Here is a 21,622-nt window from a genome sequence, read left to right as displayed (position 1 = left end):
ACCTTTTTGTACCTTGAGCAGAGACTTTGAAATGTTGGCCTGTTTTGCCCACCGGCCTGGTTCTCGCCCTCTTTCTTAGAGCCTGAAAATACCTTTCAGGTCCTCACCCTCGCAATGACAGGGTCTTTGATGTGCCGCCACTTACCCTAGAGAGCTATATTGTCACTTACTCTGGTTTCTCTTCAAAACGAAAAAATCTTTCGCCTTTTACTAAAGATTTCCGTGGAGAGGAACATTTAAGAGTTTATTCAATTTTTTTAAGCCTTGCCACAGGTGAGGCTGTTTATCATTTGTTTAAAAGAAAAGCATTAGAAGTTGGGGAATATCCAGCAATTGTCTGCTGCTTTTTTGGGGGACATGAGTTTGGTGTTTTATTCCTGAGCTCTCTGCTTGCTCATTTGCATAAACAGAGTGCAGGAGAGGTGCCTCATGGGAAAGAGCTTGTGCAGTGCATGAGATTGCTTTTCTTGACTGACTTGAAACTTCACGATCGCAGGCAGTATATTTTCTTATCTCCCAAAGATCCTGCTGCCAGATCCCAGAGGTCACCCTCCTTTTTAAAGGTGGGACCAAGACTCATGCTGTGCTTTTCATAGGGCTTGCCCGTTATTTGTGCCCGTTAGAGGTGCCCTGAGAGGTCGCCAATCCTGAGTCAGCTTCCTCTCAGGTAGACTTGAAGGGGCACGTCAGACTTGTTTCACGTGTCTCCAGCCTAGACAGATATATCCTTCTATATTCAGGTTTAATGAAAGTACGTGTGAAAAAGGCACATACGGTGCATGGCTATGTGTAGAGCGTGTTGAAAGCGTAAAATGGCTAGGGGACAAAAGGCCTACAGTGCCACTTAACTAAAAGCCTGATTCACATTTCCTGTTCCCCTTCCCCAGCAGCCCCGACAACTCCTAATGAGCTGAGGTGAGTACAAAAGAAATTTGCATATTCCCAGACATACACATGTGAACAGTCCACCTTTTTGTACCTTGAGCAGAGACTTTGAAATGTTGGCCTGTTTTGCCCACCGGCCTGGTTCTCGCCCTCTTTCTTAGAGCCTGAAAATACCTTTCAGGTCCTCACCCTCGCAATGACAGGGTCTTTGATGTGCCGCCACTTACCCTAGAGAGCTATATTGTCACTTACTCTGGTTTCTCTTCAAAACGAAAAAATCTTTCGCCTTTTACTAAAGATTTCCGTGGAGAGGAACATTTAAGAGTTTATTCAATTTTTTTAAGCCTTGCCACAGGTGAGGCTGTTTATCATTTGTTTAAAAGAAAAGCATTAGAAGTTGGGGAATATCCAGCAATTGTCTGCTGCTTTTTTGGGGGACATAAGTTTGGTGTTTTATTCCTGAGCTCTCTGCTTGCTCATTTGCATAAACAGAGTGCAGGAGAGGTGCCTCATGGGAAAGAGCTTGTGCAGTGCATGAGATTGCTTTTCTTGACTGACTTGAAACTTCACGATCGCAGGCAGTATATTTTCTTATCTCCCAAAGATCCTGCTGCCAGATCCCAGAGGTCACCCTCCTTTTTAAAGGTGGGACCAAGACTCATGCTGTGCTTTTCATAGGGCTTGCCCGTTATTTGTGCCCGTTCGAGGTGCCCTGAGAGGTCGCCAATCCTGAGTCAGCTTCCTCTCAGGTAGACTTGAAGGGGCACGTCAGACTTGTTTCACGTGTCTCCAGCCTAGACAGATATATCCTTCTATATTCAGGTTTAATGAAAGTACGTGTGAAAAAGGCACATACGGTGCATGGCTATGTGTAGAGCGTGTTGAAAGCGTAAAATGGCTAGGGGACAAAAGGCCTACAGTGCCACTTAACTAAAAGCCTGATTCACATTTCCTGTTCCCCTTCCCCAGCAGCCCCGACAACTCCTAATGAGCTGAGGTGAGTACAAAAGAAATTTGCATATTCCCAGACATACACATGTGAACAGTCCACCTTTTTGTACCTTGAGCAGAGACTTTGAAATGTTGGCCTGTTTTGCCCACCGGCCTGGTTCTCGCCCTCTTTCTTAGAGCCTGAAAATACCTTTCAGGTCCTCACCCTCGCAATGACAGGGTCTTTGATGTGCCGCCACTTACCCTAGAGAGCTATATTGTCACTTACTCTGGTTTCTCTTCAAAACGAAAAAATCTTTCGCCTTTTACTAAAGATTTCCGTGGAGAGGAACATTTAAGAGTTTATTCAATTTTTTTAAGCCTTGCCACAGGTGAGGCTGTTTATCATTTGTTTAAAAGAAAAGCATTAGAAGTTGGGGAATATCCAGCAATTGTCTGCTGCTTTTTTGGGGGACATGAGTTTGGTGTTTTATTCCTGAGCTCTCTGCTTGCTCATTTGCATAAACAGAGTGCAGGAGAGGTGCCTCATGGGAAAGAGCTTGTGCAGTGCATGAGATTGCTTTTCTTGACTGACTTGAAACTTCACGATCGCAGGCAGTATATTTTCTTATCTCCCAAAGATCCTGCTGCCAGATCCCAGAGGTCACCCTCCTTTTTAAAGGTGGGACCAAGACTCATGCTGTGCTTTTCATAGGGCTTGCCCGTTCGAGGTGCCCTGAGAGGTCGCCAATCCTGAGTCAGCTTCCTCTCAGGTAGACTTGAAGGGGCACGTCAGACTTGTTTCACGTGTCTCCAGCCTAGACAGATATATCCTTCTATATTCAGGTTTAATGAAAGTACGTGTGAAAAAGGCACATACGGTGCATGGCTATGTGTAGAGCGTGTTGAAAGCGTAAAATGGCTAGGGGACAAAAGGCCTACAGTGCCACTTAACTAAAAGCCTGATTCACATTTCCTGTTCCCCTTCCCCAGCAGCCCCGACAACTCCTAATGAGCTGAGGTGAGTACAAAAGAAATTTGCATATTCCCAGACATACACATGTGAACAGTCCACCTTTTTGTACCTTGAGCAGAGACTTTGAAATGTTGGCCTGTTTTGCCCACCGGCCTGGTTCTCGCCCTCTTTCTTAGAGCCTGAAAATACCTTTCAGGTCCTCACCCTCGCAATGACAGGGTCTTTGATGTGCCGCCACTTACCCTAGAGAGCTATATTGTCACTTACTCTGGTTTCTCTTCAAAACGAAAAAATCTTTCGCCTTTTACTAAAGATTTCCGTGGAGAGGAACATTTAAGAGTTTATTCAATTTTTTTAAGCCTTGCCACAGGTGAGGCTGTTTATCATTTGTTTAAAAGAAAAGCATTAGAAGTTGGGGAATATCCAGCAATTGCCTGCTGCTTTTTTGGGGGACATGAGTTTGGTGTTTTATTCCTGAGCTCTCTGCTTGCTCATTTGCATAAACAGAGTGCAGGAGAGGTGCCTCATGGGAAAGAGCTTGTGCAGTGCATGAGATTGCTTTTCTTGACTGACTTGAAACTTCACGATCGCAGGCAGTATATTTTCTTATCTCCCAAAGATCCTGCTGCCAGATCCCAGAGGTCACCCTCCTTTTTAAAGGTGGGACCAAGACTCATGCTGTGCTTTTCATAGGGCTTGCCCGTTCGAGGTGCCCTGAGAGGTCGCCAATCCTGAGTCAGCTTCCTCTCAGGTAGACTTGAAGGGGCACGTCAGACTTGTTTCACGTGTCTCCAGCCTAGACAGATATATCCTTCTATATTCAGGTTTAATGAAAGTACGTGTGAAAAAGGCACATACGGTGCATGGCTATGTGTAGAGCGTGTTGAAAGCGTAAAATGGCTAGGGGACAAAAGGCCTACAGTGCCACTTAACTAAAAGCCTGATTCACATTTCCTGTTCCCCTTCCCCAGCAGCCCCGACAACTCCTAATGAGCTGAGGTGAGTACAAAAGAAATTTGCATATTCCCAGACATACACATGTGAACAGTCCACCTTTTTGTACCTTGAGCAGAGACTTTGAAATGTTGGCCTGTTTTGCCCACCGGCCTGGTTCTCGCCCTCTTTCTTAGAGCCTGAAAATACCTTTCAGGTCCTCACCCTCGCAATGACAGGGTCTTTGATGTGCCGCCACTTACCCTAGAGAGCTATATTGTCACTTACTCTGGTTTCTCTTCAAAACGAAAAAATCTTTCGCCTTTTACTAAAGATTTCCGTGGAGAGGAACATTTAAGAGTTTATTCAATTTTTTTAAGCCTTGCCACAGGTGAGGCTGTTTATCATTTGTTTAAAAGAAAAGCATTAGAAGTTGGGGAATATCCAGCAATTGCCTGCTGCTTTTTTGGGGGACATGAGTTTGGTGTTTTATTCCTGAGCTCTCTGCTTGCTCATTTGCATAAACAGAGTGCAGGAGAGGTGCCTCATGGGAAAGAGCTTGTGCAGTGCATGAGATTGCTTTTCTTGACTGACTTGAAACTTCACGATCGCAGGCAGTATATTTTCTTATCTCCCAAAGATCCTGCTGCCAGATCCCAGAGGTCACCCTCCTTTTTAAAGGTGGGACCAAGACTCATGCTGTGCTTTTCATAGGGCTTGCCCGTTATTTGTGCCCGTTCGAGGTGCCCTGAGAGGTCCCCAATCCTGAGTCAGCTTCCTCTCAGGTAGACTTGAAGGGGCACGTCAGACTTGTTTCACGTGTCTCCAGCCTAGACAGATATATCCTTCTATATTCAGGTTTAATGAAAGTACGTGTGAAAAAGGCACATACGGTGCATGGCTATGTGTAGAGCGTGTTGAAAGCGTAAAATGGCTAGGGGACAAAAGGCCTACAGTGCCACTTAACTAAAAGCCTGATTCACATTTGCTGTTCCCCTTCCCCAGCAGCCCCGACAACTCCTAATGAGCTGAGGTGAGTACAAAAGAAATTTGCATATTCCCAGACATACACATGTGAACAGTCCACCTTTTTGTACCTTGAGCAGAGACTTTGAAATGTTGGCCTGTTTTGCCCACCGGCCTGGTTCTCGCCCTCTTTCTTAGAGCCTGAAAATACCTTTCAGGTCCTCACCCTCGCAATGACAGGGTCTTTGATGTGCCGCCACTTACCCTAGAGAGCTATATTGTCACTTACTCTGGTTTCTCTTCAAAACGAAAAAATCTTTCGCCTTTTACTAAAGATTTCCGTGGAGAGGAACATTTAAGAGTTTATTCAATTTTTTTAAGCCTTGCCACAGGTGAGGCTATTTATCATTTGTTTAAAAGAAAAGCATTAGAAGTTGGGGAATATCCAGCAATTGTCTGCTGCTTTTTTGGGGGACATGAGTTTGGTGTTTTATTCCTGAGCTCTCTGCTTGCTCATTTGCATAAACAGAGTGCAGGAGAGGTGCCTCATGGGAAAGAGCTTGTGCAGTGCATGAGATTGCTTTTCTTGACTGACTTGAAACTTCACGATCGCAGGCAGTATATTTTCTTATCTCCCAAAGATCCTGCTGCCAGATCCCAGAGGTCACCCTCCTTTTTAAAGGTGGGACCAAGACTCATGCTGTGCTTTTCATAGGGCTTGCCCGTTATTTGTGCCCGTTAGAGGTGCCCTGAGAGGTCGCCAATCCTGAGTCAGCTTCCTCTCAGGTAGACTTGAAGGGGCACGTCAGACTTGTTTCACGTGTCTCCAGCCTAGACAGATATATCCTTCTATATTCAGGTTTAATGAAAGTACGTGTGAAAAAGGCACATACGGTGCATGGCTATGTGTAGAGCGTGTTGAAAGCGTAAAATGGCTAGGGGACAAAAGGCCTACAGTGCCACTTAACTAAAAGCCTGATTCACATTTCCTGTTCCCCTTCCCCAGCAGCCCCGACAACTCCTAATGAGCTGAGGTGAGTACAAAAGAAATTTGCATATTCCCAGACATACACATGTGAACAGTCCACCTTTTTGTACCTTGAGCAGAGACTTTGAAATGTTGGCCTGTTTTGCCCACCGGCCTGGTTCTCGCCCTCTTTCTTAGAGCCTGAAAATACCTTTCAGGTCCTCACCCTCGCAATGACAGGGTCTTTGATGTGCCGCCACTTACCCTAGAGAGCTATATTGTCACTTACTCTGGTTTCTCTTCAAAACGAAAAAATCTTTCGCCTTTTACTAAAGATTTCCGTGGAGAGGAACATTTAAGAGTTTATTCAATTTTTTTAAGCCTTGCCACAGGTGAGGCTGTTTATCATTTGTTTAAAAGAAAAGCATTAGAAGTTGGGGAATATCCAGCAATTGTCTGCTGCTTTTTTGGGGGACATAAGTTTGGTGTTTTATTCCTGAGCTCTCTGCTTGCTCATTTGCATAAACAGAGTGCAGGAGAGGTGCCTCATGGGAAAGAGCTTGTGCAGTGCATGAGATTGCTTTTCTTGACTGACTTGAAACTTCACGATCGCAGGCAGTATATTTTCTTATCTCCCAAAGATCCTGCTGCCAGATCCCAGAGGTCACCCTCCTTTTTAAAGGTGGGACCAAGACTCATGCTGTGCTTTTCATAGGGCTTGCCCGTTATTTGTGCCCGTTCGAGGTGCCCTGAGAGGTCGCCAATCCTGAGTCAGCTTCCTCTCAGGTAGACTTGAAGGGGCACGTCAGACTTGTTTCACGTGTCTCCAGCCTAGACAGATATATCCTTCTATATTCAGGTTTAATGAAAGTACGTGTGAAAAAGGCACATACGGTGCATGGCTATGTGTAGAGCGTGTTAAAAGCGTAAAATGGCTAGGGGACAAAAGGCCTACAGTGCCACTTAACTAAAAGCCTGATTCACATTTCCTGTTCCCCTTCCCCAGCAGCCCCGACAACTCCTAATGAGCTGAGGTGAGTACAAAAGAAATTTGCATATTCCCAGACATACACATGTGAACAGTCCACCTTTTTGTACCTTGAGCAGAGACTTTGAAATGTTGGCCTGTTTTGCCCACCGGCCTGGTTCTCGCCCTCTTTCTTAGAGCCTGCAAATACCTTTCAGGTCCTCACCCTCGCAATGACAGGGTCTTTGATGTGCCGCCACTTACCCTAGAGAGCTATATTGTCACTTACTCTGGTTTCTCTTCAAAATGAAAAAATCTTTTGCCTTTTACTAAAGATTTCCGTGGAGAGGAACATTTAAGAGTTTATTCAATTTTTTTAAGCCTTGCCACAGGTGAGGCTGTTTATCATTTGTTTAAAAGAAAAGCATTAGAAGTTGGGGAATATCCAGCAATTGTCTGCTGCTTTTTTGGGGGACATGAGTTTGGTGTTTTATTCCTGAGCGCTCTGCTTGCTCATTTGCATAAACAGAGTGCAGGAGAGGTGCCTCATGGGAAAGAGCTTGTGCAGTGCATGAGATTGCTTTTCTTGACTGACTTGAAACTTCACGATCGCAGGCAGTATATTTTCTTATCTCCCAAAGATCCTGCTGCCAGATCCCAGAGGTCACCCTCCTTTTTAAAGGTGGGACCAAGACTCATGCTGTGCTTTTCATAGGGCTTGCCCGTTATTTGTGCCCGTTAGAGGTGCCCTGAGAGGTCGCCAATCCTGAGTCAGCTTCCTCTCAGGTAGACTTGAAGGGGCACGTCAGACTTGTTTCACGTGTCTCCAGCCTAGACAGATATATCCTTCTATATTCAGGTTTAATGAAAGTACGTGTGAAAAAGGCACATACGGTGCATGGCTATGTGTAGAGCGTGTTGAAAGCGTAAAATGGCTAGGGGACAAAAGGCCTACAGTGCCACTTAACTAAAAGCCTGATTCACATTTCCTGTTCCCCTTCCCCAGCAGCCCCGACAACTCCTAATGAGCTGAGGTGAGTACAAAAGAAATTTGCATATTCCCAGACATACACATGTGAACAGTCCACCTTTTTGTACCTTGAGCAGAGACTTTGAAATGTTGGCCTGTTTTGCCCACCGGCCTGGTTCTCGCCCTCTTTCTTAGAGCCTGAAAATACCTTTCAGGTCCTCACCCTCGCAATGACAGGGTCTTTGATGTGCCGCCACTTACCCTAGAGAGCTATATTGTCACTTACTCTGGTTTCTCTTCAAAACGAAAAAATCTTTCGCCTTTTACTAAAGATTTCCGTGGAGAGGAACATTTAAGAGTTTATTCAATTTTTTTAAGCCTTGCCACAGGTGAGGCTGTTTATCATTTGTTTAAAAGAAAAGCATTAGAAGTTGGGGAATATCCAGCAATTGTCTGCTGCTTTTTTGGGGGACATAAGTTTGGTGTTTTATTCCTGAGCTCTCTGCTTGCTCATTTGCATAAACAGAGTGCAGGAGAGGTGCCTCATGGGAAAGAGCTTGTGCAGTGCATGAGATTGCTTTTCTTGACTGACTTGAAACTTCACGATCGCAGGCAGTATATTTTCTTATCTCCCAAAGATCCTGCTGCCAGATCCCAGAGGTCACCCTCCTTTTTAAAGGTGGGACCAAGACTCATGCTGTGCTTTTCATAGGGCTTGCCCGTTATTTGTGCCCGTTCGAGGTGCCCTGAGAGGTCGCCAATCCTGAGTCAGCTTCCTCTCAGGTAGACTTGAAGGGGCACGTCAGACTTGTTTCACGTGTCTCCAGCCTAGACAGATATATCCTTCTATATTCAGGTTTAATGAAAGTACGTGTGAAAAAGGCACATACGGTGCATGGCTATGTGTAGAGCGTGTTAAAAGCGTAAAATGGCTAGGGGACAAAAGGCCTACAGTGCCACTTAACTAAAAGCCTGATTCACATTTCCTGTTCCCCTTCCCCAGCAGCCCCGACAACTCCTAATGAGCTGAGGTGAGTACAAAAGAAATTTGCATATTCCCAGACATACACATGTGAACAGTCCACCTTTTTGTACCTTGAGCAGAGACTTTGAAATGTTGGCCTGTTTTGCCCACCGGCCTGGTTCTCGCCCTCTTTCTTAGAGCCTGCAAATACCTTTCAGGTCCTCACCCTCGCAATGACAGGGTCTTTGATGTGCCGCCACTTACCCTAGAGAGCTATATTGTCACTTACTCTGGTTTCTCTTCAAAACGAAAAAATCTTTCGCCTTTTACTAAAGATTTCCGTGGAGAGGAACATTTAAGAGTTTATTCAATTTTTTTAAGCCTTGCCACAGGTGAGGCTGTTTATCATTTGTTTAAAAGAAAAGCATTAGAAGTTGGGGAATATCCAGCAATTGTCTGCTGCTTTTTTGGGGGACATGAGTTTGGTGTTTTATTCCTGAGCTCTCTGCTTGCTCATTTGCATAAACAGAGTGCAGGAGAGGTGCCTCATGGGAAAGAGCTTGTGCAGTGCATGAGATTGCTTTTCTTGACTGACTTGAAACTTCACGATCGCAGGCAGTATATTTTCTTATCTCCCAAAGATCCTGCTGCCAGATCCCAGAGGTCACCCTCCTTTTTAAAGGTGGGACCAAGACTCATGCTGTGCTTTTCATAGAGCTTGCCCGTTATTTGTGCCCGTTATTTGTGCCCGTTAGAGGTGCCCTGAGAGGTCGCCAATCCTGAGTCAGCTTCCTCTCAGGTAGACTTGAAGGGGCACGTCAGACTTGTTTCACGTGTCTCCAGCCTAGACAGATATATCCTTCTATATTCAGGTTTAATGAAAGTACGTGTGAAAAAGGCACATACGGTGCATGGCTATGTGTAGAGCGTGTTGAAAGCGTAAAATGGCTAGGGGACAAAAGGCCTACAGTGCCACTTAACTAAAAGCCTGATTCACATTTCCTGTTCCCCTTCCCCAGCAGCCCCGACAACTCCTAATGAGCTGAGGTGAGTACAAAAGAAATTTGCATATTCCCAGACATACACATGTGAACAGTCCACCTTTTTGTACCTTGAGCAGAGACTTTGAAATGTTGGCCTGTTTTGCCCACCGGCCTGGTTCTCGCCCTCTTTCTTAGAGCCTGAAAATACCTTTCAGGTCCTCACCCTCGCAATGACAGGGTCTTTGATGTGCCGCCACTTACCCTAGAGAGCTATATTGTCACTTACTCTGGTTTCTCTTCAAAACGAAAAAATCTTTCGCCTTTTACTAAAGATTTCCGTGGAGAGGAACATTTAAGAGTTTATTCAATTTTTTTAAGCCTTGCCACAGGTGAGGCTGTTTATCATTTGTTTAAAAGAAAAGCATTAGAAGTTGGGGAATATCCAGCAATTGTCTGCTGCTTTTTTGGGGGACATAAGTTTGGTGTTTTATTCCTGAGCTCTCTGCTTGCTCATTTGCATAAACAGAGTGCAGGAGAGGTGCCTCATGGGAAAGAGCTTGTGCAGTGCATGAGATTGCTTTTCTTGACTGACTTGAAACTTCACGATCGCAGGCAGTATATTTTCTTATCTCCCAAAGATCCTGCTGCCAGATCCCAGAGGTCACCCTCCTTTTTAAAGGTGGGACCAAGACTCATGCTGTGCTTTTCATAGGGCTTGCCCGTTATTTGTGCCCGTTCGAGGTGCCCTGAGAGGTCGCCAATCCTGAGTCAGCTTCCTCTCAGGTAGACTTGAAGGGGCACGTCAGACTTGTTTCACGTGTCTCCAGCCTAGACAGATATATCCTTCTATATTCAGGTTTAATGAAAGTACGTGTGAAAAAGGCACATACGGTGCATGGCTATGTGTAGAGCGTGTTAAAAGCGTAAAATGGCTAGGGGACAAAAGGCCTACAGTGCCACTTAACTAAAAGCCTGATTCACATTTCCTGTTCCCCTTCCCCAGCAGCCCCGACAACTCCTAATGAGCTGAGGTGAGTACAAAAGAAATTTGCATATTCCCAGACATACACATGTGAACAGTCCACCTTTTTGTACCTTGAGCAGAGACTTTGAAATGTTGGCCTGTTTTGCCCACCGGCCTGGTTCTCGCCCTCTTTCTTAGAGCCTGCAAATACCTTTCAGGTCCTCACCCTCGCAATGACAGGGTCTTTGATGTGCCGCCACTTACCCTAGAGAGCTATATTGTCACTTACTCTGGTTTCTCTTCAAAACGAAAAAATCTTTCGCCTTTTACTAAAGATTTCCGTGGAGAGGAACATTTAAGAGTTTATTCAATTTTTTTAAGCCTTGCCACAGGTGAGGCTGTTTATCATTTGTTTAAAAGAAAAGCATTAGAAGTTGGGGAATATCCAGCAATTGTCTGCTGCTTTTTTGGGGGACATGAGTTTGGTGTTTTATTCCTGAGCTCTCTGCTTGCTCATTTGCATAAACAGAGTGCAGGAGAGGTGCCTCATGGGAAAGAGCTTGTGCAGTGCATGAGATTGCTTTTCTTGACTGACTTGAAACTTCACGATCGCAGGCAGTATATTTTCTTATCTCCCAAAGATCCTGCTGCCAGATCCCAGAGGTCACCCTCCTTTTTAAAGGTGGGACCAAGACTCATGCTGTGCTTTTCATAGAGCTTGCCCGTTATTTGTGCCCGTTATTTGTGCCCGTTAGAGGTGCCCTGAGAGGTCGCCAATCCTGAGTCAGCTTCCTCTCAGGTAGACTTGAAGGGGCACGTCAGACTTGTTTCACGTGTCTCCAGCCTAGACAGATATATCCTTCTATATTCAGGTTTAATGAAAGTACGTGTGAAAAAGGCACATACGGTGCATGGCTATGTGTAGAGCGTGTTGAAAGCGTAAAATGGCTAGGGGACAAAAGGCCTACAGTGCCACTTAACTAAAAGCCTGATTCACATTTGCTGTTCCCCTTCCCCAGCAGCCCCGACAACTCCTAATGAGCTGAGGTGAGTACAAAAGAAATTTGCATATTCCCAGACATACACATGTGAACAGTCCACCTTTTTGTACCTTGAGCAGAGACTTTGAAATGTTGGCCTGTTTTGCCCACCGGCCTGGTTCTCGCCCTCTTTCTTAGAGCCTGAAAATACCTTTCAGGTCCTCACCCTCGCAATGACAGGGTCTTTGATGTGCCGCCACTTACCCTAGAGAGCTATATTGTCACTTACTCTGGTTTCTCTTCAAAACGAAAAAATCTTTCGCCTTTTACTAAAGATTTCCGTGGAGAGGAACATTTAAGAGTTTATTCAATTTTTTTAAGCCTTGCCACAGGTGAGGCTGTTTATCATTTGTTTAAAAGAAAAGCATTAGAAGTTGGGGAATATCCAGCAATTGTCTGCTGCTTTTTTGGGGGACATAAGTTTGGTGTTTTATTCCTGAGCTCTCTGCTTGCTCATTTGCATAAACAGAGTGCAGGAGAGGTGCCTCATGGGAAAGAGCTTGTGCAGTGCATGAGATTGCTTTTCTTGACTGACTTGAAACTTCACGATCGCAGGCAGTATATTTTCTTATCTCCCAAAGATCCTGCTGCCAGATCCCAGAGGTCACCCTCCTTTTTAAAGGTGGGACCAAGACTCATGCTGTGCTTTTCATAGGGCTTGCCCGTTATTTGTGCCCGTTCGAGGTGCCCTGAGAGGTCGCCAATCCTGAGTCAGCTTCCTCTCAGGTAGACTTGAAGGGGCACGTCAGACTTGTTTCACGTGTCTCCAGCCTAGACAGATATATCCTTCTATATTCAGGTTTAATGAAAGTACGTGTGAAAAAGGCACATACGGTGCATGGCTATGTGTAGAGCGTGTTAAAAGCGTAAAATGGCTAGGGGACAAAAGGCCTACAGTGCCACTTAACTAAAAGCCTGATTCACATTTCCTGTTCCCCTTCCCCAGCAGCCCCGACAACTCCTAATGAGCTGAGGTGAGTACAAAAGAAATTTGCATATTCCCAGACATACACATGTGAACAGTCCACCTTTTTGTACCTTGAGCAGAGACTTTGAAATGTTGGCCTGTTTTGCCCACCGGCCTGGTTCTCGCCCTCTTTCTTAGAGCCTGCAAATACCTTTCAGGTCCTCACCCTCGCAATGACAGGGTCTTTGATGTGCCGCCACTTACCCTAGAGAGCTATATTGTCACTTACTCTGGTTTCTCTTCAAAATGAAAAAATCTTTTGCCTTTTACTAAAGATTTCCGTGGAGAGGAACATTTAAGAGTTTATTCAATTTTTTTAAGCCTTGCCACAGGTGAGGCTGTTTATCATTTGTTTAAAAGAAAAGCATTAGAAGTTGGGGAATATCCAGCAATTGTCTGCTGCTTTTTTGGGGGACATGAGTTTGGTGTTTTATTCCTGAGCGCTCTGCTTGCTCATTTGCATAAACAGAGTGCAGGAGAGGTGCCTCATGGGAAAGAGCTTGTGCAGTGCATGAGATTGCTTTTCTTGACTGACTTGAAACTTCACGATCGCAGGCAGTATATTTTCTTATCTCCCAAAGATCCTGCTGCCAGATCCCAGAGGTCACCCTCCTTTTTAAAGGTGGGACCAAGACTCATGCTGTGCTTTTCATAGGGCTTGCCCGTTATTTGTGCCCGTTATTTGTGCCCGTTCGAGGTGCCCTGAGAGGTCGCCAATCCTGAGTCAGCTTCCTCTCAGGTAGACTTGAAGGGGCACGTCAGACTTGTTTCACGTGTCTCCAGCCTAGACAGATATATCCTTCTATATTCAGGTTTAATGAAAGTACGTGTGAAAAAGGCACATACGGTGCATGGCTATGTGTAGAGCGTGTTGAAAGCGTAAAATGGCTAGGGGACAAAAGGCCTACAGTGCCACTTAACTAAAAGCCTGATTCACATTTCCTGTTCCCCTTCCCCAGCAGCCCCGACAACTCCTAATGAGCTGAGGTGAGTACAAAAGAAATTTGCATATTCCCAGACATACACATGTGAACAGTCCACCTTTTTGTACCTCGAGCAGAGACTTTGAAATGTTGGCCTGTTTTGCCCACCGGCCTGGTTCTCGCCCTCTTTCTTAGAGCCTGAAAATACCTTTCAGGTCCTCACCCTCGCAATGACAGGGTCTTTGATGTGCCGCCACTTACCCTAGAGAGCTATATTGTCACTTACTCTGGTTTCTCTTCAAAACGAAAAAATCTTTCGCCTTTTACTAAAGATTTCCGTGGAGAGGAACATTTAAGAGTTTATTCAATTTTTTTAAGCCTTGCCACAGGTGAGGCTGTTTATCATTTGTTTAAAAGAAAAGCATTAGAAGTTGGGGAATATCCAGCAATTGTCTGCTGCTTTTTTGGGGGACATGAGTTTGGTGTTTTATTCCTGAGCTCTCTGCTTGCTCATTTGCATAAACAGAGTGCAGGAGAGGTGCCTCATGGGAAAGAGCTTGTGCAGTGCATGAGATTGCTTTTCTTGACTGACTTGAAACTTCACGATCGCAGGCAGTATATTTTCTTATCTCCCAAAGATCCTGCTGCCAGATCCCAGAGGTCACCCTCCTTTTTAAAGGTGGGACCAAGACTCATGCTGTGCTTTTCATAGGGCTTGCCCGTTATTTGTGCCCGTTGGTGCCCTGAGAGGTCGCCAATCCTGAGTCAGCTTCCTCTCAGGTAGACTTGAAGGGGCACGTCAGACTTGTTTCACGTGTCTCCAGCCTAGACAGATATATCCTTCTATATTCAGGTTTAATGAAAGTACGTGTGAAAAAGGCACATACGGTGCATGGCTATGTGTAGAGCGTGTTGAAAGCGTAAAATGGCTAGGGGACAAAAGGCCTACAGTGCCACTTAACTAAAAGCCTGATTCACATTTCCTGTTCCCCTTCCCCAGCAGCCCCGACAACTCCTAATGAGCTGAGGTGAGTACAAAAGAAATTTGCATATTCCCAGACATACACATGTGAACAGTCCACCTTTTTGTACCTTGAGCAGAGACTTTGAAATGTTGGCCTGTTTTGCCCACCGGCCTGGTTCTCGCCCTCTTTCTTAGAGCCTGAAAATACCTTTCAGGTCCTCACCCTCGCAATGACAGGGTCTTTGATGTGCCGCCACTTACCCTAGAGAGCTATATTGTCACTTACTCTGGTTTCTCTTCAAAACGAAAAAATCTTTCGCCTTTTACTAAAGATTTCCGTGGAGAGGAACATTTAAGAGTTTATTCAATTTTTTTAAGCCTTGCCACAGGTGAGGCTGTTTATCATTTGTTTAAAAGAAAAGCATTAGAAGTTGGGGAATATCCAGCAATTGTCTGCTGCTTTTTTGGGGGACATGAGTTTGGTGTTTTATTCCTGAGCTCTCTGCTTGCTCATTTGCATAAACAGAGTGCAGGAGAGGTGCCTCATGGGAAAGAGCTTGTGCAGTGCATGAGATTGCTTTTCTTGACTGACTTGAAACTTCACGATCGCAGGCAGTATATTTTCTTATCTCCCAAAGATCCTGCTGCCAGATCCCAGAGGTCACCCTCCTTTTTAAAGGTGGGACCAAGACTCATGCTGTGCTTTTCATAGGGCTTGCCCGTTATTTGTGCCCGTTAGAGGTGCCCTGAGAGGTCGCCAATCCTGAGTCAGCTTCCTCTCAGGTAGACTTGAAGGGGCACGTCAGACTTGTTTCACGTGTCTCCAGCCTAGACAGATATATCCTTCTATATTCAGGTTTAATGAAAGTACGTGTGAAAAAGGCACATACGGTGCATGGCTATGTGTAGAGCGTGTTGAAAGCGTAAAATGGCTAGGGGACAAAAGGCCTACAGTGCCACTTAACTAAAAGCCTGATTCACATTTCCTGTTCCCCTTCCCCAGCAGCCCCGACAACTCCTAATGAGCTGAGGTGAGTACAAAAGAAATTTGCATATTCCCAGACATACACATGTGAACAGTCCACCTTTTTGTACCTTGAGCAGAGACTTTGAAATGTTGGCCTGTTTTGCCCACCGGCCTGGTTCTCGCCCTCTTTCTTAGAGCCTGAAAATACCTTTCAGGTCCTCACCCTCGCAATGACAGGGTCTTTGATGTGCCGCCACTTACCCTAGAGAGCTATATTGTCACTTACTCTGGTTTCTCTTCAAAACGAAAAAATCTTTCGCCTTTTACTAAAGATTTCCGTGGAGAGGAACATTTAAGAGTTTATTCAATTTTTTTAAGCCTTGCCACAGGTGAGGCTGTTTATCATTTGTTTAAAAGAAAAGCATTAGAAGTTGGGGAATATCCAGCAATTGTCTGCTGCTTTTTTGGGGGACATAAGTTTGGTGTTTTATTCCTGAGCTCTCTGCTTGCTCATTTGCATAAACAGAGTGCAGGAGAGGTGCCTCATGGGAAAGAGCTTGTGCAGTGCATGAGATTGCTTTTCTTGACTGACTTGAAACTTCACGATCGCAGGCAGTATATTTTCTTATCTCCCAAAGATCCTGCTGCCAGATCCCAGAGGTCACCCTCCTTTTTAAAGGTGGGACCAAGACTCATGCTGTGCTTTTCATAGGGCTTGCCCGTTATTTGTGCCCGTTCGAGGTGCCCTGAGAGGTCGCCAATCCTGAGTCAGCTTCCTCTCAGGTAGACTTGAAGGGGCACGTCAGACTTGTTTCACGTGTCTCCAGCCTAGACAGATATATCCTTCTATATTCAGGTTTAATGAAAGTACGTGTGAAAAAGGCACATACGGTGCATGGCTATGTGTAGAGCGTGTTGAAAGCGTAAAATGGCTAGGGGACAAAAGGCCTACAGTGCCACTTAACTAAAAGCCTGATTCACATTTCCTGTTCCCCTTCCCCAGCAGCCCCGACAACTCCTAATGAGCTGAGGTGAGTACAAAAGAAATTTGCATATTCCCAGACATACACATGTGAACAGTCCACCTTTTTGTACCTTGAGCAGAGACTTTGAAATGTTGGCCTGTTTTGCCCACCGGCCTGGTTCTCGCCCTCTTTCTTAGAGCCTGAAAATACCTTTCAGGTCCTCACCCTCGCAATGACAGGGTCTTTGATGTGCCGCCACTTACCCTAGAGAGCTATATTGTCACTTACTCTGGTTTCTCTTCAAAACGAAAAAATCTTTCGCCTTTTACTAAAGATTTCCGTGGAGAGGAACATTTAAGAGTTTATTCAATTTTTTTAAGCCTTGCCACAGGTGAGGCTGTTTATCATTTGTTTAAAAGAAAAGCATTAGAAGTTGGGGAATATCCAGCAATTGCCTGCTGCTTTTTTGGGGGACTTGAGTTTGGTGTTTTATTCCTGAGCTCTCTGCTTGCTCATTTGCATAAACAGAGTGCAGGAGAGGTGCCTCATGGGAAAGAGCTTGTGCAGTGCATGAGATTGCTTTTCTTGACTGACTTGAAACTTCACGATCGCAGGCAGTATATTTTCTTATCTCCCAAAGATCCTGCTGCCAGATCCCAGAGGTCACCCTCCTTTTTAAAGGTGGGACCAAGACTCATGCTGTGCTTTTCATAGGGCTTGCCCGTTATTTGTGCCCGTTCGAGGTGCCCTGAGAGGTCCCCAATCCTGAGTCAGCTTCCTCTCAGGTAGACTTGAAGGGGCACGTCAGACTTGTTTCACGTGTCTCCAGCCTAGACAGATATATCCTTCTATATTCAGGTTTAATGAAAGTACGTGTGAAAAAGGCACATACGGTGCATGGCTATGTGTAGAGCGTGTTGAAAGCGTAAAATGGCTAGGGGACAAAAGGCCTACAGTGCCACTTAACTAAAAGCCTGATTCACATTTGCTGTTCCCCTTCCCCAGCAGCCCCGACAACTCCTAATGAGCTGAGGTGAGTACAAAAGAAATTTGCATATTCCCAGACATACACATGTGAACAGTCCACCTTTTTGTACCTTGAGCAGAGACTTTGAAATGTTGGCCTGTTTTGCCCACCGGCCTGGTTCTCGCCCTCTTTCTTAGAGCCTGAAAATACCTTTCAGGTCCTCACCCTCGCAATGACAGGGTCTTTGATGTGCCGCCACTTACCCTAGAGAGCTATATTGTCACTTACTCTGGTTTCTCTTCAAAACGAAAAAATCTTTCGCCTTTTACTAAAGATTTCCGTGGAGAGGAACATTTAAGAGTTTATTCAATTTTTTTAAGCCTTGCCACAGGTGAGGCTGTTTATCATTTGTTTAAAAGAAAAGCATTAGAAGTTGGGGAATATCCAGCAATTGTCTGCTGCTTTTTTGGGGGACATGAGTTTGGTGTTTTATTCCTGAGCTCTCTGCTTGCTCATTTGCATAAACAGAGTGCAGGAGAGGTGCCTCATGGGAAAGAGCTTGTGCAGTGCATGAGATTGCTTTTCTTGACTGACTTGAAACTTCACGATCGCAGGCAGTATATTTTCTTATCTCCCAAAGATCCTGCTGCCAGATCCCAGAGGTCACCCTCCTTTTTAAAGGTGGGACCAAGACTCATGCTGTGCTTTTCATAGGGCTTGCCCGTTATTTGTGCCCGTTAGAGGTGCCCTGAGAGGTCGCCAATCCTGAGTCAGCTTCCTCTCAGGTAGACTTGAAGGGGCACGTCAGACTTGTTTCACGTGTCTCCAGCCTAGACAGATATATCCTTCTATATTCAGGTTTAATGAAAGTACGTGTGAAAAAGGCACATACGGTGCATGGCTATGTGTAGAGCGTGTTGAAAGCGTAAAATGGCTAGGGGACAAAAGGCCTACAGTGCCACTTAACTAAAAGCCTGATTCACATTTCCTGTTCCCCTTCCCCAGCAGCCCCGACAACTCCTAATGAGCTGAGGTGAGTACAAAAGAAATTTGCATATTCCCAGACATACACATGTGAACAGTCCACCTTTTTGTACCTTGAGCAGAGACTTTGAAATGTTGGCCTGTTTTGCCCACCGGCCTGGTTCTCGCCCTCTTTCTTAGAGCCTGAAAATACCTTTCAGGTCCTCACCCTCGCAATGACAGGGTCTTTGATGTGCCGCCACTTACCCTAGAGAGCTATATTGTCACTTACTCTGGTTTCTCTTCAAAACGAAAAAATCTTTCGCCTTTTACTAAAGATTTCCGTGGAGAGGAACATTTAAGAGTTTATTCAATTTTTTTAAGCCTTGCCACAGGTGAGGCTGTTTATCATTTGTTTAAAAGAAAAGCATTAGAAGTTGGGGAATATCCAGCAATTGTCTGCTGCTTTTTTGGGGGACATGAGTTTGGTGTTTTATTCCTGAGCTCTCTGCTTGCTCATTTGCATAAACAGAGTGCAGGAGAGGTGCCTCATGGGAAAGAGCTTGTGCAGTGCATGAGATTGCTTTTCTTGACTGACTTGAAACTTCACAATCGCAGGCAGTATATTTTCTTATCTCCCAAAGATCCTGCTGCCAGATCCCAGAGGTCACCCTCCTTTTTAAAGGTGGGACCAAGACTCATGCTGTGCTTTTCATAGGGCTTGCCCGTTATTTGTGCCCGTTCGAGGTGCCCTGAGAGGTCGCCAATCCTGAGTCAGCTTCCTCTCAGGTAGACTTGAAGGGGCACGTCAGACTTGTTTCACGTGTCTCCAGCCTAGACAGATATATCCTTCTATATTCAGGTTTAATGAAAGTACGTGTGAAAAAGGCACATACGGTGCATGGCTATGTGTAAAGCGTGTTGAAAGCGTAAAATGGCTAGGGGACAAAAGGCCTACAGTGCCACTTAACTAAAAGCCTGATTCACATTTCCTGTTCCCCTTCCCCAGCAGCCCCGACAACTCCTAATGAGCTGAGGTGAGTACAAAAGAAATTTGCATATTCCCAGACATACACATGTGAACAGTCCACCTTTTTGTACCTTGAGCAGAGACTTTGAAATGTTGGCCTGTTTTGCCCACCGGCCTGGTTCTCGCCCTCTTTCTTAGAGCCTGAAAATACCTTTCAGGTCCTCACCCTCGCAATGACAGGGTCTTTGATGTGCCGCCACTTACCCTAGAGAGCTATATTGTCACTTACTCTGGTTTCTCTTCAAAACGAAAAAATCTTTCGCCTTTTACTAAAGATTTCCGTGGAGAGGAACATTTAAGAGTTTATTCAATTTTTTTAAGCCTTGCCACAGGTGAGGCTGTTTATCATTTGTTTAAAAGAAAAGCATTAGAAGTTGGGGAATATCCAGCAATTGTCTGCTGCTTTTTTGGGGGACATGAGTTTGGTGTTTTATTCCTGAGCGCTCTGCTTGCTCATTTGCATAAACAGAGTGCAGGAGAGGTGCCTCATGGGAAAGAGCTTGTGCAGTGCATGAGATTGCTTTTCTTGACTGACTTGAAACTTCACGATCTCAGGCAGTATATTTTCTTATCTCCCAAAGATCCTGCTGCCAGATCCCAGAGGTCACCCTCCTTTTTAAAGGTGGGACCAAGACTCATGCTGTGCTTTTCATAGGGCTTGCCCGTTATTTGTGCCCGTTAGAGGTGCCCTGAGAGGTCGCCAATCCTGAGTCAGCTTCCTCTCAGGTAGACTTGAAGGGGCACGTCAGACTTGTTTCACGTGTCTCCAGCCTAGACAGATATATCCTTCTATATTCAGGTTTAATGAAAGTACGTGTGAAAAAGGCACATACGGTGCATGGCTATGTGTAGAGCGTGTTGAAAGCGTAAAATGGCTAGGGGACAAAAGGCCTACAGTGCCACTTAACTAAAAGCCTGATTCACATTTCCTGTTCCCCTTCCCCAGCAGCCCCGACAACTCCTAATGAGCTGAGGTGAGTACAAAAGAAATTTGCATATTCCCAGACATACACATGTGAACAGTCCACCTTTTTGTACCTTGAGCAGAGACTTTGAAATGTTGGCCTGTTTTGCCCACCGGCCTGGTTCTCGCCCTCTTTCTTAGAGCCTGAAAATACCTTTCAGGTCCTCACCCTCGCAATGACAGGGTCTTTGATGTGCCGCCACTTACCCTAGAGAGCTATATTGTCACTTACTCTGGTTTCTCTTCAAAACGAAAAAATCTTTCGCCTTTTACTAAAGATTTCCGTGGAGAGGAACATTTAAGAGTTTATTCAATTTTTTTAAGCCTTGCCACAGGTGAGGCTGTTTATCATTTGTTTAAAAGAAAAGCATTAGAAGTTGGGGAATATCCAGCAATTGTCTGCTGCTTTTTTGGGGGACATGAGTTTGGTGTTTTATTCCTGAGCTCTCTGCTTGCTCATTTGCATAAACAGAGTGCAGGAGAGGTGCCTCATGGGAAAGAGCTTGTGCAGTGCATGAGATTGCTTTTCTTGACTGACTTGAAACTTCACGATCGCAGGCAGTATATTTTCTTATCTCCCAAAGATCCTGCTGCCAGATCCCAGAGGTCACCCTCCTTTTTAAAGGTGGGACCAAGACTCATGCTGTGCTTTTCATAGGGCTTGCCCGTTCGAGGTGCCCTGAGAGGTCGCCAATCCTGAGTCAGCTTCCTCTCAGGTAGACTTGAAGGGGCACGTCAGACTTGTTTCACGTGTCTCCAGCCTAGACAGATATATCCTTCTATATTCAGGTTTAATGAAAGTACGTGTGAAAAAGGCACATACGGTGCATGGCTATGTGTAGAGCGTGTTGAAAGCGTAAAATGGCTAGGGGACAAAAGGCCTACAGTGCCACTTAACTAAAAGCCTGATTCACATTTCCTGTTCCCCTTCCCCAGCAGCCCCGACAACTCCTAATGAGCTGAGGTGAGTACAAAAGAAATTTGCATATTCCCAGACATACACATGTGAACAGTCCACCTTTTTGTACCTTGAGCAGAGACTTTGAAATGTTGGCCTGTTTTGCCCACCGGCCTGGTTCTCGCCCTCTTTCTTAGAGCCTGAAAATACCTTTCAGGTCCTCACCCTCGCAATGACAGGGTCTTTGATGTGCCGCCACTTACCCTAGAGAGCTATATTGTCACTTACTCTGGTTTCTCTTCAAAACGAAAAAATCTTTCGCCTTTTACTAAAGATTTCCGTGGAGAGGAACATTTAAGAGTTTATTCAATTTTTTTAAGCCTTGCCACAGGTGAGGCTGTTTATCATTTGTTTAAAAGAAAAGCATTAGAAGTTGGGGAATATCCAGCAATTGCCTGCTGCTTTTTTG

The 21,622-nt window shown here is 45.2% G+C and overlaps 23 non-coding genes across 23 annotated transcripts; all 23 read left to right on the top strand.

Moving 5' to 3' along the window:
- Positions 1 to 166: 166 nt before the first annotated feature.
- On the top strand, positions 167 to 281 carry LOC146775349 (U5 spliceosomal RNA). The gene has a single exon (XR_014973227.1). It is a non-coding gene; the product is annotated as a U5 spliceosomal RNA (small nuclear RNA).
- An 852-nt stretch (positions 282 to 1,133) lies between these two features.
- LOC146775348 (U5 spliceosomal RNA) lies at positions 1,134 to 1,248 on the top strand. The gene has a single exon (XR_014973226.1). It is a non-coding gene; the product is annotated as a U5 spliceosomal RNA (small nuclear RNA).
- An 852-nt stretch (positions 1,249 to 2,100) lies between these two features.
- Positions 2,101 to 2,215, top strand: LOC146775347 (U5 spliceosomal RNA). The gene has a single exon (XR_014973224.1). It is a non-coding gene; the product is annotated as a U5 spliceosomal RNA (small nuclear RNA).
- An 839-nt stretch (positions 2,216 to 3,054) lies between these two features.
- Positions 3,055 to 3,169, top strand: LOC146775346 (U5 spliceosomal RNA). The gene has a single exon (XR_014973223.1). It is a non-coding gene; the product is annotated as a U5 spliceosomal RNA (small nuclear RNA).
- An 839-nt stretch (positions 3,170 to 4,008) lies between these two features.
- Positions 4,009 to 4,123, top strand: LOC146775345 (U5 spliceosomal RNA). Its single transcript, XR_014973222.1, has one exon. It is a non-coding gene; the product is annotated as a U5 spliceosomal RNA (small nuclear RNA).
- An 852-nt stretch (positions 4,124 to 4,975) lies between these two features.
- LOC146775344 (U5 spliceosomal RNA) lies at positions 4,976 to 5,090 on the top strand. Its single transcript, XR_014973221.1, has one exon. It is a non-coding gene; the product is annotated as a U5 spliceosomal RNA (small nuclear RNA).
- An 852-nt stretch (positions 5,091 to 5,942) lies between these two features.
- On the top strand, positions 5,943 to 6,057 carry LOC146775343 (U5 spliceosomal RNA). Its single transcript, XR_014973220.1, has one exon. It is a non-coding gene; the product is annotated as a U5 spliceosomal RNA (small nuclear RNA).
- Positions 6,058 to 6,909: 852 nt separating this feature from the next.
- Positions 6,910 to 7,024, top strand: LOC146775342 (U5 spliceosomal RNA). Its single transcript, XR_014973913.1, has one exon. It is a non-coding gene; the product is annotated as a U5 spliceosomal RNA (small nuclear RNA).
- Positions 7,025 to 7,876: 852 nt separating this feature from the next.
- LOC146775341 (U5 spliceosomal RNA) lies at positions 7,877 to 7,991 on the top strand. Its single transcript, XR_014973219.1, has one exon. It is a non-coding gene; the product is annotated as a U5 spliceosomal RNA (small nuclear RNA).
- An 852-nt stretch (positions 7,992 to 8,843) lies between these two features.
- Positions 8,844 to 8,958, top strand: LOC146775340 (U5 spliceosomal RNA). The gene has a single exon (XR_014973218.1). It is a non-coding gene; the product is annotated as a U5 spliceosomal RNA (small nuclear RNA).
- An 865-nt stretch (positions 8,959 to 9,823) lies between these two features.
- LOC146775339 (U5 spliceosomal RNA) lies at positions 9,824 to 9,938 on the top strand. The gene has a single exon (XR_014973217.1). It is a non-coding gene; the product is annotated as a U5 spliceosomal RNA (small nuclear RNA).
- An 852-nt stretch (positions 9,939 to 10,790) lies between these two features.
- LOC146775338 (U5 spliceosomal RNA) lies at positions 10,791 to 10,905 on the top strand. Its single transcript, XR_014973216.1, has one exon. It is a non-coding gene; the product is annotated as a U5 spliceosomal RNA (small nuclear RNA).
- An 865-nt stretch (positions 10,906 to 11,770) lies between these two features.
- Positions 11,771 to 11,885, top strand: LOC146775337 (U5 spliceosomal RNA). The gene has a single exon (XR_014973215.1). It is a non-coding gene; the product is annotated as a U5 spliceosomal RNA (small nuclear RNA).
- Positions 11,886 to 12,737: 852 nt separating this feature from the next.
- Positions 12,738 to 12,852, top strand: LOC146775336 (U5 spliceosomal RNA). Its single transcript, XR_014973912.1, has one exon. It is a non-coding gene; the product is annotated as a U5 spliceosomal RNA (small nuclear RNA).
- Positions 12,853 to 13,717: 865 nt separating this feature from the next.
- On the top strand, positions 13,718 to 13,832 carry LOC146775335 (U5 spliceosomal RNA). Its single transcript, XR_014973213.1, has one exon. It is a non-coding gene; the product is annotated as a U5 spliceosomal RNA (small nuclear RNA).
- Positions 13,833 to 14,681: 849 nt separating this feature from the next.
- Positions 14,682 to 14,796, top strand: LOC146775334 (U5 spliceosomal RNA). The gene has a single exon (XR_014973212.1). It is a non-coding gene; the product is annotated as a U5 spliceosomal RNA (small nuclear RNA).
- An 852-nt stretch (positions 14,797 to 15,648) lies between these two features.
- Positions 15,649 to 15,763, top strand: LOC146775333 (U5 spliceosomal RNA). Its single transcript, XR_014973211.1, has one exon. It is a non-coding gene; the product is annotated as a U5 spliceosomal RNA (small nuclear RNA).
- Positions 15,764 to 16,615: 852 nt separating this feature from the next.
- Positions 16,616 to 16,730, top strand: LOC146775332 (U5 spliceosomal RNA). Its single transcript, XR_014973210.1, has one exon. It is a non-coding gene; the product is annotated as a U5 spliceosomal RNA (small nuclear RNA).
- An 852-nt stretch (positions 16,731 to 17,582) lies between these two features.
- LOC146775331 (U5 spliceosomal RNA) lies at positions 17,583 to 17,697 on the top strand. The gene has a single exon (XR_014973209.1). It is a non-coding gene; the product is annotated as a U5 spliceosomal RNA (small nuclear RNA).
- Positions 17,698 to 18,549: 852 nt separating this feature from the next.
- LOC146775330 (U5 spliceosomal RNA) lies at positions 18,550 to 18,664 on the top strand. Its single transcript, XR_014973208.1, has one exon. It is a non-coding gene; the product is annotated as a U5 spliceosomal RNA (small nuclear RNA).
- An 852-nt stretch (positions 18,665 to 19,516) lies between these two features.
- Positions 19,517 to 19,631, top strand: LOC146775329 (U5 spliceosomal RNA). Its single transcript, XR_014973207.1, has one exon. It is a non-coding gene; the product is annotated as a U5 spliceosomal RNA (small nuclear RNA).
- Positions 19,632 to 20,483: 852 nt separating this feature from the next.
- LOC146775328 (U5 spliceosomal RNA) lies at positions 20,484 to 20,598 on the top strand. Its single transcript, XR_014973206.1, has one exon. It is a non-coding gene; the product is annotated as a U5 spliceosomal RNA (small nuclear RNA).
- Positions 20,599 to 21,437: 839 nt separating this feature from the next.
- LOC146775327 (U5 spliceosomal RNA) lies at positions 21,438 to 21,552 on the top strand. Its single transcript, XR_014973205.1, has one exon. It is a non-coding gene; the product is annotated as a U5 spliceosomal RNA (small nuclear RNA).
- The last annotated feature ends 70 nt before the right edge of the window (positions 21,553 to 21,622 follow it).

This window comes from Triturus cristatus, chromosome 12, assembly GCF_964204655.1.
Source record: "Triturus cristatus chromosome 12, aTriCri1.1, whole genome shotgun sequence".
NCBI classification, from domain to species: Eukaryota; Metazoa; Chordata; class Amphibia; order Caudata; family Salamandridae; genus Triturus; species Triturus cristatus.
This window is presented reverse-complemented; position numbering and strand designations above follow the sequence as displayed.